Source organism: Lemur catta, chromosome 20 (genome assembly GCF_020740605.2).
Source record: "Lemur catta isolate mLemCat1 chromosome 20, mLemCat1.pri, whole genome shotgun sequence".
NCBI classification, from domain to species: domain Eukaryota; kingdom Metazoa; phylum Chordata; class Mammalia; order Primates; family Lemuridae; genus Lemur; species Lemur catta.
The window spans coordinates 17,581,784-17,596,544 of record NC_059147.1 but is presented as its reverse complement, the minus strand read 5'-3'; positions in this window follow the sequence as shown (position 1 = coordinate 17,596,544).

Genomic DNA, 14,761 nt, shown 5'->3' with positions numbered 1-14,761 from the left:
TTCAAGGAGTTCAGAGTAAAAAGATAAAAGTATGTATATACAGGACTTTGTCATTGTACTGCCCAGAGCTTATCTTTTTGAAGTGATTTTTCTCTTATAGAAGCTAGAAAAGCAATAAATTTAACAAGGCACAGGAAGGCATTCAGGAGCCCAACTACATAAAGCACTTGCTAGAACACAATAATACTAAGAAATACCTGTTCTTGTCTTTTGTTGCAGATAAAATACTTCAGCAATGACAAAATTTTATTTGTAATCCTTCACAGCCAATTCCAATTTAGTACCGAGGGGAGAGTCTAGGTTTGTAACTGAACCAAAAGCTACTTCACATAGTGAAGTATTTTTCAACTTTGTCTCTATAGTATTCCTTTGTGAGAAAAGTGATGAGAACCATTTCCATGGACATATGTGGGCTTTTGTGAAAATAAACACCATTTTATTTGGATGCCGTTTCTTTATCAAGATGCTTATTCACTGATGACTCTTCTAGAAGTCATGCTAAAGATACTGCCAACGTTATTACATCAACATAAGAGCTGAGAAGCCAGTTGAACCTTTCTCTGGACAAAGATCTCACATTTTCAAGGCAGTGTCTCCCCTGTGTGTGGGAAAGTGGGAGGTGAATTCTGCTTTTGAGGATACCTGTGTGTGTGCGTTTGCTAGGGCTGCCGTATCAAGGTATCACAGACTGGGTGGCTTCAACAACAGAAATTTATTTTCTCATGGTTCTGGAGGGTAAAAGTCCAAGATCAAGCTGTCAGCAGTGTTGGTCTCTTCTGAGGCCGTGCTCCTTAGCATGTTGGTGGCTGTCCTCTCCTTGCATCTTCATGTGATCTTTCCTCTGTGTGTCCTAATTAGGAAATCTTGTCTTCACCAGTCAGACTGGACTAGAGCCCACCCTAATGATCTAATTTTAACTCAAATACCTCTTTAAAGACTCCAAGTAGAATCACATTCTGAGGTACTGGGGGTTAATATTTTAACGTATGAATTCTTGGGGGACACAACTTAGCCCACAGCACTCTACCTGGGCACCCATACTCTGCTCATCTCTCTGCCTTGTTCTGAGTGGATTTGGTTATTCTGGAACTGCGTCACCAATCACAGCAGCCCCATTTCTCAGAAGCCACATGAATGACTTAAAAAGCTGATGATTTTCTGCTTAAAGCCATTTGAACAGACTTCTGGAGAGAAGGACTTCAACTACAAAATAAATTAGAATCCCATTTTTTAAACTCTTGTGGGACATAAATGTGAATTGGGAAAATACCCCAAAGTAGAATCATAATAATAGGGATAAAACTGACATTAACTTCTGAGGCCTCCACTAAGCATTAAGAAAGAGCCCAAAGGAGAATAGAACAGGAGCTGAGAAGCGAAAAGGGAGCGAGTACTCCCTAAGAAAATGTAAAACTCCTGATTCTCTTAATTGGGCACACAAATGTCAAAAATTTTATAGCTTCATTCTTATACCCCAAAATATGCTCCTAATAGAAACTTATTGCTAGTATAGACATTTTCCTGTAATTCTTACTGATTCTATTAACAAAGGTTAATATGCAACATATTTCCCAACACACAATACCACATGTAAAACCTCATTTCCATGCATCTAACATAACCTTATAATTTTTCCCCACTTTAATAAAGGATGCTTTTCTTCCAGCTTTATTCCTTTATCTGCTTCCTGATCACTCCTCTCTCATAATTAATATCTACCAACCATTCCCGAACATAAAACTAGTATTTCCTATTTTTCTTCTTGAAATATACTAAAAAAACTTCACCCCTTTCAAGATACACCATTGTGATAGTTAATCTGATGTTAACCAAATGTGATTGTGGGACATACGAATGCCATATGTTCAATATGCCACACTAGATGGCTCCAAAAGTTTATGTGTGTACCAACACAGCCTTCCCTATTTTAGCGTGGCCATATACTCGTGACTTTTTCAACGGGCTCTCCATGTTCTAATTGACTGTGATCGTTACTTTTGGTGTTCAACTTGTCACTACTGGGTTAAGATACTGTACACATATATAAGCTAAATGCGTCTGAAACAACAGAGAAGATATTTAAAGGGCCATGACTATTAGAATGTAAATGTAATGAGTATTACAAATGTCTCAAATTTCCTGGGTGTAGGATGACCTAAGCACCCCAAGAGCCCCTTTGTTTCTGCCTGTGATAAAGTGTTCACATTAAAACAATCAAGGATTATGTTTGGTATTTGTATATAATACATTACCAGGCTTTTCTGTTACATTTTACACATGTAATCTGAATACTGCTAGTAACTAAGGCATAAAAGAATGTTAAAATGCATAGATGCAGAATATTTCTGGCCATCACATTCGGAAAATTCACCTATAAGATAATTTAGGGGAAAACCACTTTTACCATTTTTTATTTATGTTACTTATTTATTTGAGGAAGGGAGAGGAAGAGGTAGAATACAAGCAAGAGGAGGTGGAGCAGAAGAAAGAGAAGGAGGAGGAGGAGGTAGAAGAGGAGGGAAGAAGATGGAGGAGAGAACATGAAGGAAAGTAAGAGGAAACAAGAGGACAAACTCAAGGTTTTCGTTTCCAAATCTGGGTGAAAAACATAGATTCCTGGGCTCCATGTCAAGCCTCTTGAATTAATAAAAATGCCTTCAGGTGGTTCTAATTATCAGCAGGATTGGAGATAGGTGGATTAGAGAATCCTGAGATTGCTCAGGGCCCTACGCTAAAGGGACCTGTCGAATGCTAGTGAGATTGTCCACTGGTGCTCGGACAATAGCCTTCACTGCCTCACTCCAAAGGAATGGGGCTCAGACCCCATGGTTAGGCCATTTGGGGGGAATATTATGGAACAGGAAGGGATTCCTGGGCTCCTAAAGTCATGATAAACTCATTGAGGACAAGAAATGTGTCTTTTCCAACCTCTGGTGCTTACCAGGGTGCCTAGTGGGGAACTGGTGATAGTAAATGTGTAGAATTTGATGCATCATTTAGTTGACTGCCCTATCCCCTATTTATTGTGGGTGCCACTCAAGCCTAAATCCAAGCAGACAACTTAATTTGTTGGAAGTTACTGTGGTTAATACGAAGTCTGTGAAGCAGGAATAAGCCTTGAAACAAGTCTATCTATACTGTAGGAGCGTTGGTTGAATTTGAACACAGTAAATAACCTTTTCTATTATGCTTTTACTTGGATATACAAACCCAAGTCTATTTTGGGTGGGGTAATAGTGCCACAGGAGAAGAGAGATCTAGAAATGTCAGGTACAGGAAAATAGGAAAATATGACTGTTTTATTAGCTTTCCTACCATTGAGCCAGGGCGGGTTACAAGCAATGGCTAATATACCAAATCTAGAAGTTCAAACACATCTCTCAATAGAATTAAATAGAAGGTTTCCATAGGGTTAGATAAGTGGTTTAAAACAAAAACCTTTTCTGTTCAACTTTAATTAAAATAGAACAAATCTATCTGAGAGAGGGTTCTCGCAAAAACAATAATAAAATAAATTTCACAAGGAAAGGTGGTAATCTTGAAATGTCATTTATTTATTCAAAGAAGAATTACATTTGATAGCCCAGCTCTGTGAGGAATTCCAATATGAGTCAGGTGTTTTAATATGCTTAAATAAGAGGATTCTTAATGCTGCGACTAGTTTTTTAGTTGGGACCTTATTAAATACCCTATAATGTAAACAGGAAATCATTTCAGTTTAAGCATGTTTCAGTTTCCATAAAGATATAGCAAACAGATGCATAGAAATTTTTGTACTTTACTAAAGTAATTTTAGAGCTTCATACTTCTGTGCAAAAATGATAGGTACTAGCCTTGCACAATCTTCTTTGTACCTTGCAGCATATGGCAAGACATCTGATTTAGGGTGGAAGAGCATTACATTTTAGATAAGGTAGCCGACTGAATAAACACATTGTTTCTGTAAATTTCATACTGCCTTGTTATTCTGGCACCTGCTGTTCAAAGAAAGAAGAAAGTTGAAGGAAATAAAACCTAGCCCAAACCAGAGCTGCATCTGAAATAGAGACTGCTGGGATGTACAAAGAGGAGACACAAAAGGGAAAGACAAGATGTTTTTAAGTGTTTCTTAAATGTGGGGAAAATCTAAGTAGAATATTATTATATTTAATAGAGAAATTATGAATAAGGTGAAGTTAAATTTGAGAGGCAAACAAAAAGGTTTTGAGTAATTTTAGCCACAGACTGTTAGAGCTGGAATGGACTTTATAGAATCCCAATCTTGTTGCTATACAACTAAGGAAAGTAAAGCTCAGAGGGATATTTGTATACCTCTGGGTGGGTGCATACCATTCACATGATTGCTGGTAGAAGAATTCCTTTCTAGAGCTATCACTTCCTTCATAAACTAAATGTCCACCTTATAAATAAAATTCCCACTTCACTTGTTTATTTATGTATTTTTTCATTCCTGGAGGAAAGATGAAAGAAAACAAAACAAGACACTGAAATGATTTTGAATGCTGAGCTTCCAAGTCTTAGCTGCTGAGTTAAGAGGTTCCGCCCTGTGGTCACAGCCCTGGTACCAGAGAAGTGACATTGCAGGGTTCCCCAGAGACTACGCTATCTCCTGCATCACTCAGCTTACAAAGGTAGAATTTGAGGGCCTCTCTGGGATGCTGGAAGTTCTTGTAGCATAGACTGACAGTGGAAACCCTTATTGAAATGTGCCTGAGAGCCAAAGGTGGTAGATTTTATGGCCATGTGTCCAGCATCCACCTGTGGAGTTGTGTTTAGTTCGTGGAATCTTGGGAATTCTGCCCCAGGGCAGCCAAGACACTGAGAAGAACACAGGCTTAGTGTGGGGGACATTCTGGGTTTGAATTTTGTCTCTGCAAAGGAGTGTCCTTGTGACCAAGAGCAGACGCTAAACTTTCTGGATTTCTGTTTATTGTGAGGAAAAAATGAAATACAGCATATAAAATGCCCAGCAATGCCCTTCTGTGCCAGACACGGAGGATTCATTAGTTTCCCTCAAATTCCAGAAGTTATTTCTTTGACTCAGTGCAGAATTTGATAGCATTAATTTTTTTTGATTACCTAATTTTCAAACTGAGGATTAAGAACATTCAAAATCCTCTTGGATCACTCATACAAAAGGAGTAATGAGCAATTTCTTTGAAAACAAAGAATGTTAACTATCACTATATGATTAAGTTTTTATTATTGGCTCCACTAATTTTTTCATCCTTCTCTAAATACCAGTCCCGGCTTGAATGCTGTCTTTAAGGTATGGAATGGGCTATTAATATAATAATTCACAGTACTAAGACAATGAAATAGCTTTGATTAGGTGGGTCGATCCAGGTATAATGTTCTAGGAGGAAAAGAACATTTAGAGGCATGGCTCTCAAATTAAAAAAGAAATCACAAACAGAAAAGATTAATAAGAACCTTGGGCAAAACAAAACAAGAAAAAAAAGCATTAAAAAAAGAGTGTTGCTTGGATTATATATTACAACAAAAAGTAATATCATTTATAGTTTTGTTCACATAAGTATTTGAAAAGTGATTCTAGTATTTCTTAATACTTCCACAGTTTCTTTCTACCAAGGGATTAAAAAGATGTATTTCACAATGTCCTTCATTCTTTCAACACCTACCATATGGCAGAAATAACCCTACCAGACAATGAATAAAACTAGAGCTCACATTCTAGTGGGAGAGGGGAGATAGTACACAAACTAATAATATGCTTCCAGGCACTGGTAAGTACAATGAAGACAGACCAAGAGAGGACTAAAGAGCAATAAAGGGGTCCTGTTCTGTTTGTGATAAGCTTGTCAGGTAAGGCCTCTTTGAAGAGGTGATAGGAGAGAAGCGATCTAAATTAAGCAAGGGCAGGAGCCATGTGGGAGTCTCCGGTAAGAGTATTCCAGGTAAAAGGAACAGCAAAAACAAAACCAAAAAAACCCAAAAAACTTTTTTTTTTTGTTTTTGTTTTTGCAGATAGGAGGGAATATGTCATGTACCTGGAACAACAAAAAGCTGAGGTGACCCAGAGAATGAAGGTAAGAGCAGAGAATAGACTGAAGCCTGGAGGACATGGACTTTGTTCTGAATGTAATGGGAAGCTGTTGATGGTTGATTTTATGTGTCAGCTTTGCTTGGCTATGGCGCCCAGTTGTTTGGTTAAACACCAGTCTAGATGTGACGTGAAGGTATTTTTTAGAAGTGATTAACATGTTTTAAAAATTATTTTATTTTGTTTCAGAGTATTATGGGGGTACAAACGTTTTGGTTACATAAATTGCTTTTGTACAGTTTGAGTCAAAGTTATAAGGTGCCCATCACCCAGATAGTGTGCATTATATCTGTTAGGTGTGAATTTATTCATTCCCTCCTCCTCCCTCCTACCTGCTTGATTTCCGAAGAGTTTCATTTCCATATGTGTACATAAGTGTTGTTCAGTGAGTTCTCATTTAATCGTGAGTACATGTGGTGTTTGTTTTTCCATTCTTGTGATACTTCACTTAAAAGAATGATCTCCGTTTCCATCCAGCTTAGTACAAGAGGTATTAATTAGTTCACCATCTTTTTTTATGGCTGAGTAGTACTCCATGGTAAAAATAGACCACATTTTAGTAATCCACTGTATTGATGGGCACTTGGGGTTGTTTCCACATCTTTGTAATTGTGAATTGTACTGCAATAAACATTTGTGTGCAGGTGTCTTGCAGTCTGGAAGCAGAATTCCTTTGTCTTTGAGGGACCTCCGTCTTTAGTTGTTCGTTCTTTTTTAGTTCATTTTTAGTTCTTTGAGGTATCTCCATAGTAACATGTTAATCACTTTTAGTTCTTTGGGGTATCTCTTTGCTAAAAGTGATTAACATTTAAATCAGCAGATTTTGAGGAAAGCAGATTACCCTCCATAATGTGGGGTGGGCCTCATCCAATCAGTTGAAGGCCCTAAGAGAAAGACGGAAGTTCCTCAAAGAGGAAGGAATTCTCCTTCCAGACTGCCTGAGTTTCCAGCCTTTGGACTCAAGACTACAACATCTCTTTCCAGAATTTCCAGCCTGCTGTCCTGTCCTGCAGATTTTGGACTTGACAGCTCCCACAATAGTGTGATTCAATTCCTAAAAATAAATCTCTTTCTGCATCTATACATCGTATTGGTTCTGTTTCTCTGAAGAACCTTGACTAATATAAAAGGTATCAGAGTGATTTGAGGAGGGCATGACATCTGATTTGCATTTAAAAATTTATTTATTTTGATGGATTTGGAGGGTACAAGTGTTTTGTTACATGAATACATTGTATAGTACTGAAATCAGGACTTTTAGTGTACCCATCAGCAGAACAGTATGCATTGTACCTCGTAGGTAATTTTTGATCCCTCAGCCCCCTCACTTCCCCGCCTTCTTCATGTCCAGTGTCCATTATACCACTTTGTATGACCATGTCTACCTATTGTTTAGCTCCTACTTATAAGTGAGAACATGTGGGATTTGTTTTTCCATTCCTGAGACATTTCACTTAGGATAATGGCCTCCAGTTCCATTTAAGTTGCTGCAAAAGACATTATTTCATTCCTTTTCATGGCTGAGTAGTATTCCATGGTTTATATAAGCCACATTTTTTTTTATCCACTCATCAGTTGATGGCACTTTGTTTGGTTCTCTATCTTTGCAGTTGTGAATTGTGTTGTGATAAACATATAACTGCAGATGTCTTTTTGATATACTGACTTCTTTTCCTTTTGGTAGATATCCCGTTGTGGAATTGCTGGATCAAATGGTAGGTCTGCTTTTGGTTCTCTGAGGAATCTCCATACTGTTTTCCATAGAGGTTGTACTAATTTACATTCCCACCAGCAGTGTTTAGGTGTTCCCTTTTCACCATATCTGTGCCAATGCCTGCTGTTTCTTGATTTTTAAATAATGGCCATTCTCACAGTGGTAAGGTGGTATCTCATTGTGGTTTTAATTTGCATTTTCCTAATGATTAGTGACGTTGAGCATTTTTCATATTTTTTTTGGCCATTTGTTATCTTCTTTTGAAAAAAATCTGTTCGTGTCTTTTGCCCACTTTTTAATGGGGTTATTTTTTTTTTCTGATTTGTTTGAGTTCTTTGTAGATTCTGGATGTTAATCCTTGGTCAGATATTTAGTTTGTGAATATTTTCTCCTATTCTTCTGTAGTTTGTCTATTCACTCTGTTGATATTTACATTTTTAAATGATCACTCGGATTGCTGGGAGGGAGAATTGACTCTTGGTGGCAAGAGAGAAGCAGGTAGACCAGCTAGAAGCTGTTCTGGTCTTGTAGGTGAAACCCAACAGCAGCCTGGATGTGATCAGAGGGCATTGGATTTGAGAAATATTTTGGAGGATTTTCAAACAAATCAGATCAAGGGTGTAAGAGAAAAAGAAAAGTCAAGGCTTAGGTTTTGGACTTGAGCTGTATGAATGGTATGCTATTTATAAAGACAGTTCTGGAAGCCTGGCCCAGGAACAGGTATGCAGAGGTGGGAAAAAAGGGGAGGGAAGGGTGTATGAATATTAAGATCCAGAGTTTTATGTTGAATGTCTTCGTTTCATGCTGCCCATTAGCCGTCCAAATGCAGATATAAGGTAGGTGCAGGGACATGGCTGGAGATCGGCATCACTTAGGTGACCAGAGCAGGCAGAGGTTCTTGGTAGCAGACATTGTACAGTGATCATTAAGAGCACAGTTTCTGGACTCAGAACATCTGGATTCAAAGCTGAACTCCGCTGTCACAGAATGAACGTTACTGTCTTGGTCTTGGTCTTCTCATCTGAAAAACAAGGATGCTACTAACATATCTTATTGAGGTGAAGTGAGAATTAAATTATTTAACATACGTAAGCACTTAGGATGGTGCCTGGATCATAGAAAGTATTATGGAAATGTTATCTATTACTATATTCGGAGTTCAGAGTTTTGTTTTTCTGGCTCATCAAATCAGTTTGATGGGGGTTGGGAATTGTTTGCCACGAATGCCTGCTTTGCATAGTTTTTGATTGCTGGCTCAACAAGGTCAAACTACAAGCAGGAGTTGGAAGCCTAGTGTTTGTTGTCTTCTGTTTTCTTGGGTGGTGAGCACTTTCAGAGCAATGAAGCCTGATGGAGTTCTACTCCCCGAATATAACCTTTGTCTTCTCTGCTTTGTTTTTCTCCATTGTGCTTATCACTTTCTCACATACTATATATGACATACTTTTTGTTTACTTTTTGTCTCCCCTTCGGGAGGGAAGACAGGAATTTTTGACTATTTTGTTCACTGTTAGTGTCTGACTCAGTCAATATATAAAGAATGAATGATATTTCCTAGTCCTTATTGCTCCCTTTCTCTGTTTCTTATTCTATTTCTTCAAATATTTTTCCAAGAGAAAACCTGATATCAAGAAGAAGGTTGGAATTAGTATGATTCTCTAGACCTTTCTGATTTGTGCATAATGTCTTTTTTCATTGAGATAAACTTCATCTATGAAATGGATGTTCAGAAAAAGCTGCTGATGGCAGTTTCAATTGCGACTTTGGAAATCAATTCTGTAATTGACATATGGTCTTCTGAAAGTGATGGTACTTTACTTGCTGTTGGTTGTCCACTCTGTCTCCCTGTCAGTCTATGTGTGGGCAGTATTCCACTCCAGTTGCAGATTCGGATCACAGCTTTTTGTTCTCAGCAATGCTTGTCGATGAGAGGCATTGAGAGCTATGCAGGGTGGAAGTTGATACATGGCCCAGCCATTCTATGACTTATGAGACCTGTTGCAAGTCCAAGACACTGTATTGATTCTGCGGAATAGACTGGAAACTGACCTTCATTTCATGGAACCCTCTGACTTGCTCCTGGCCTGTTTATTCCCAGTGGAGCACTTGCATCATGCAGCTTTGTTCCAAAATCATTAACTTTTATTTCCCTTTACATCCCATCATGATTTTACCTTACGTATAAAGAGTGGACAAATTGATGTCTTTATTTAGCACGAAAGCTCCGGTCCTGTTTCAATGTCAGCTTTTCGGAGGCAGTTAATTTTATCTTCGTTCGCTGCATGGTTTTAGTACAGATACTATTTTCTTGGAAATGCAGACATTGTGTCAAAATAGAGTACATTTGATCCTTATACTACTTGTCACAGCACTTAACTAATGATCACCCTTAGTGTATTGTATTGCAAGTAGTATTTTAAAAATGTTTCCTGATTATCCTGATTAGCTGAATCTTAATATTAGGACTGCTGTTTAATTTCTCATTGTGTTTGTACCAGCCAGCACATCATGGTACATGGAGTTCAACAAATTATGGGAAAGGTGAGTTAAATATTCATCCCTGAGGCTGTCTGGGAAGGGGCACGGACAGTCGGCTGCTCTCAGGTTTTCCTTTTATCTGTAGAGCGAAGGATAGGCTGAAATAGGACTTCTCTCATCAGCCATTCTCTTTGTTCTTGAAATGTAGGTGTGAACTGGACTTTAAGATACCACATGGAAAAAATAACCCGTTTCTGGATTAAATTATGATCCATTCATTGTGTCTTTGAATTCAAGCATGTTTTATATCATTGGAGGATGGTCATTACATTCTAATAACTAAAATTCTAGGATGTTCTGAACTGGAAGGAAGCTTATAATTCTTCTACTAGAGAATGCTCATTTCACAGATAAGTAGTGGGTACTGAGAATCTCAGAGTTTATTCAAGGCGACGGAGCCATCAGCTCATCTAGGAAGAAAGTCCCTGGTTCCTGAGTTCCATCACTATAGCAGAGCTTGGTTTGGAGGCAGTTACTTGATTTCCTGGGCATTTATTTAAGGCAGAACATTTGAAACAAACATGCCTTCCTTCTCAGAGGTGACTGGATGTTCCCACTGCAGCTAACCAGGCAGGGAGATCAGTCTGTGGGTATATGTCTGAAAAACACATACTGAGTCACTTTCTTGTGGCTGTTTTCCTCAAAATTGTCTGATTTTTACCCAGGTCTTTGCTGTTGCTGTGTTCAGTTTGCCTGAGGGAGAGAAAATTGAACTTTGCAACAGGAGATATGCAGACAATACACACAAAAATTCAAATAAACATTTTTCTCCCTAAGGTGAAAAGGAAAGAGAAGGATTCACATAAAACCTTCTAAGAATAATGATTCCTTCAAAATAAATATCATATCTCTCATCTTGACTCTCTTATGTCATCACGATTACTTATATTCCAGATTGCTGCGTCAGAGGGCAAGGAGCTTCCCTTTGTGATCTGTCATTGTAGCTACCAATTCTATAAGCGTGGATGGCACGAGAGTATTTTTATTTATAAGCAAGTACATGAGATTATTATATAGTATGTCAAATAAAAAGTGCTAGGGAGAAAAATAAAGAAGAGTAAGAGGAGGGGTAATCGTGGCAATAGGTAGACAAGCTGACAATCCTAGGAACATCTTATTTTAAACAGAGTTTCCAAGTTTGCAAGTTATATGCCAAATAGCACCATTTGGAGCAGATGTGGGCAAAGCCACAAACACTAGGAAAATGAGATAACAATTGCGGAGCTGAGGCATTTGCCCCTTTTACACGCCCTTGGTCGTATGCAGATTGCTTCAAAGTAAATGAACACATACTGAACCCATTTTCTTCTATTTAACTAAATTGCCATGTTCATTTTTATTTGTATCTAGAAAGAATTCAGAGACAAGAAAGGATATCTATCAGCTTTATTTCTTAATATGAAAGCTAAATCTTGGCATATGATTTTAATAGCAATTCAAGTGGTAGAAGATCAATTAACAAATTATTTTTTAAAAATCTATTTAAAGAGAAATCTTTCTTTCTCCATCCCTCTTTTTCATTTTATTTTTTTAACTCCTCAAATTCCTTCTTACCAGTTATCCCCCTGGTTCATCCATTCATGTATTTTATGTTCATCCGTTCATGCGAAGGCATTTATTAAAATTTTTCTTGGCCTTAATTGAAGTTGTTTCTGAAGCACCTTTCCTGGAAGTAATCAACACCAAGAGTTTTTGCTATATTCTCTCACCTTTTTTAGTTTACGGTAAAGTTAATGTTTCATGAGGGGCTGAATTCTGCCGATATTTAGTATAAATACTGGAAAACAGAAATATAGAATTGGACCCTTTGTGGAGGATCTGCAGCTGGAGTGGTGACAAAGGCTGATCTTTATGGGGGAACAGAGTCTAAGCCCCATCATTCAGATGTCCACCAAAGCTGAGAGGCTAAAAAGCCAGTGCAGGTGGAACAGATAGCCCTTGTGCATTTTACACTGATTTTCTGGGCAAGATAATGGGAAAGGAGAGGAGAGAGCCTGAAAATGCTGCAGCAGTGAGATGTCCAATATTTGGACCCGAAGATCTTGCAATAGCATAGTAGGCAGAATAATGACCCTCCAAAAATGTCTACATCCTAACCTCTGGAACCTGTGACTACGTTACCTTTCATGGCAAAAGGAACTTTGAAAATATGATTTAAGGTTATGCCACTTGAGCTGAGGAGAGTATCCTGGATTATTCAGATTAATCACATCCATCCTTAAAAGTGAAAAACCTGGATTAGTAAACTGTGGTATATGTATACCATGGAGTACTACTCAGCTATAAGAAATAACGATGATATGACATCTCTTTGGTTCTCCTGGAGAGAGCTGGAACCCATTATACTAAGTGAAGTATCCAAAGAATGGAAAAACAAGCATCACATGTACTCACCAGAAAACTGGTTTCCCTGATCATCACCTAAATGTACATCAGGGAAGGATACCAATTGGATATCAGACTGGGATGGGGGTGGGGGGAGGGGATGGGTGTATGCCTACATGACGAGTGCGTTGCACACCCTCTGGGGAATGGTCATGCTTGAAGGTGCAGACCCGGGGAGGTGGGGGGGGGAGGGGATGGAGGTATGACTACATGATGAGTACCAGGCGAACTGTCTGGAGAATGAGAACGTACGCGCTTGGGACTCTGACTCGGGGGGATGGGTGGGACATGGACAATGTATATGACCTAAACTTATGTACCCCCATGATGAGCTGAAATTAAAAAAAAAAAAAAAAAAGTGAAAAACCTTTTCCTGGCTTGGCTGTAGAGAGATGTAGTGGTAGCAGGGAGACATTCAAGATGTGAGAGGGACTCACCATTCTTGCCTTTACCGATGCAGAAAGGAGTAGCAGGGCCAAGGAAAGTGGGTACCCAATAGAGCCTGGGAACAGCTCTCAGCTAACTGCCAGTAAGGAAACAGAGATCTTAGTTCTATAACTTTAAGGAACTGAATTCTACCAACAACCTGTATGAGCAAGGAAAAAGATCCTCCCCTACAACTTCCAGAAAGGAGCACAGTCCTTCCAATACCTTTATTTTAGCCTGGTGAGACCTGCATGAGACTTATGACCTACAGAACCATAGGTCACTATCTTTGTGGTAATTTGTTAGAGCAGCGATAGGAAACTAATACAAATGGTTATGGAATGAATGCAAACAGATCAAGGCAGATACCCCATTTGGGGAGGTCATGTTCATTACTTGGAATGTACTGCCATGTGGAATAAGACAATACTGTATTTGCACTAACATCTCAAAAACAACCACTACTGACAATTCAGGCAAACATCCAGGTCAGTTATTATAAAATAATGAATAAAGGGCACATCTACATGACAGTCAGAGTTGTTATTTATTATCATAGAATATAGCTTTTCATTTTCAGACAGGCCTAGGAGGTATGAGATACGGAGTCTTTTTATAGAGGTATTTAAAAAAAAATTTCCAAGTTTTGTTAGTGAACTATTCCTCTTTTTGTTTCTGGGTAAATGTCATATGTAAATATATCGATTGTAATTGCTTGAACTTCTTATAACAATCAGTCATTTGTCATGGAAAAATGATGTGCCCAGCAATTAGGTCAGTTTGAATCAACTCCTTTGCTTTTTCCTGCACGGTTAGTTGAATCTTCTACAAAATCAGTGCTTGAGTGTAGTCCTTTTAGCTTATTTCCTTTTAATTCACTATTTCTCTTTCTTTGGCCTTCTTTTTGGGGCTTCTGAGTATCTTCTAGTTTTTCATTAAGAACTCTCGTTGGGAGTCCTCTGGAGCATGCAAAACTCTAAGTGTACTCAGAACTCACAAAGGGATGTGACATAGGGGCATTCTGACCGGCTGTGCCTGGATTGCTATGTAGGTTTAAGTTGTATTATAATTTCACTTGTTCAAAATATGATTTTTTTAAGGGGGGATATACATTGCTTGAAGAGACATGGTCTGAAAGTCCATAAAAGTTATACGTACACAGACAGGCTTACTAGAGTCCATCCTGTATTGATACAGACTCCTCAACAGGCACAAGGTGTTGTGTCTGTGCCAGTGTTGTATGTTTAAGCCATGCCGTCTTGGTATTTTGTTATGGCAGCCCTATCCAACTAATATAAAGCCACTTCCAGGAGTCTTTATTTCATCCTGGGAGGCTCTTGATGCAAGTTAAGCTTGGGACAGGTGGCGCCATCTAATTTACATTTTTGAAAGCAAGTATCTCTGGCTGTTGTATAAAAATTAACTTGAAAAGGAGGGCAAGAATGGAAGTGGGAAATCAGCTGAGAGGATAATATAGTGCTGTACATGAGCGACGATGACGTTTTTCAGCATTTGACTATGTGAAGAAAAAAATTACAACTCTAAGTTGTTTATAAAATATGAAGATAGAATATGTGTCACAACAATAGCACAAAGTGGGGACTCAAGGTCAGAAGACTTACACTAATGAAAAT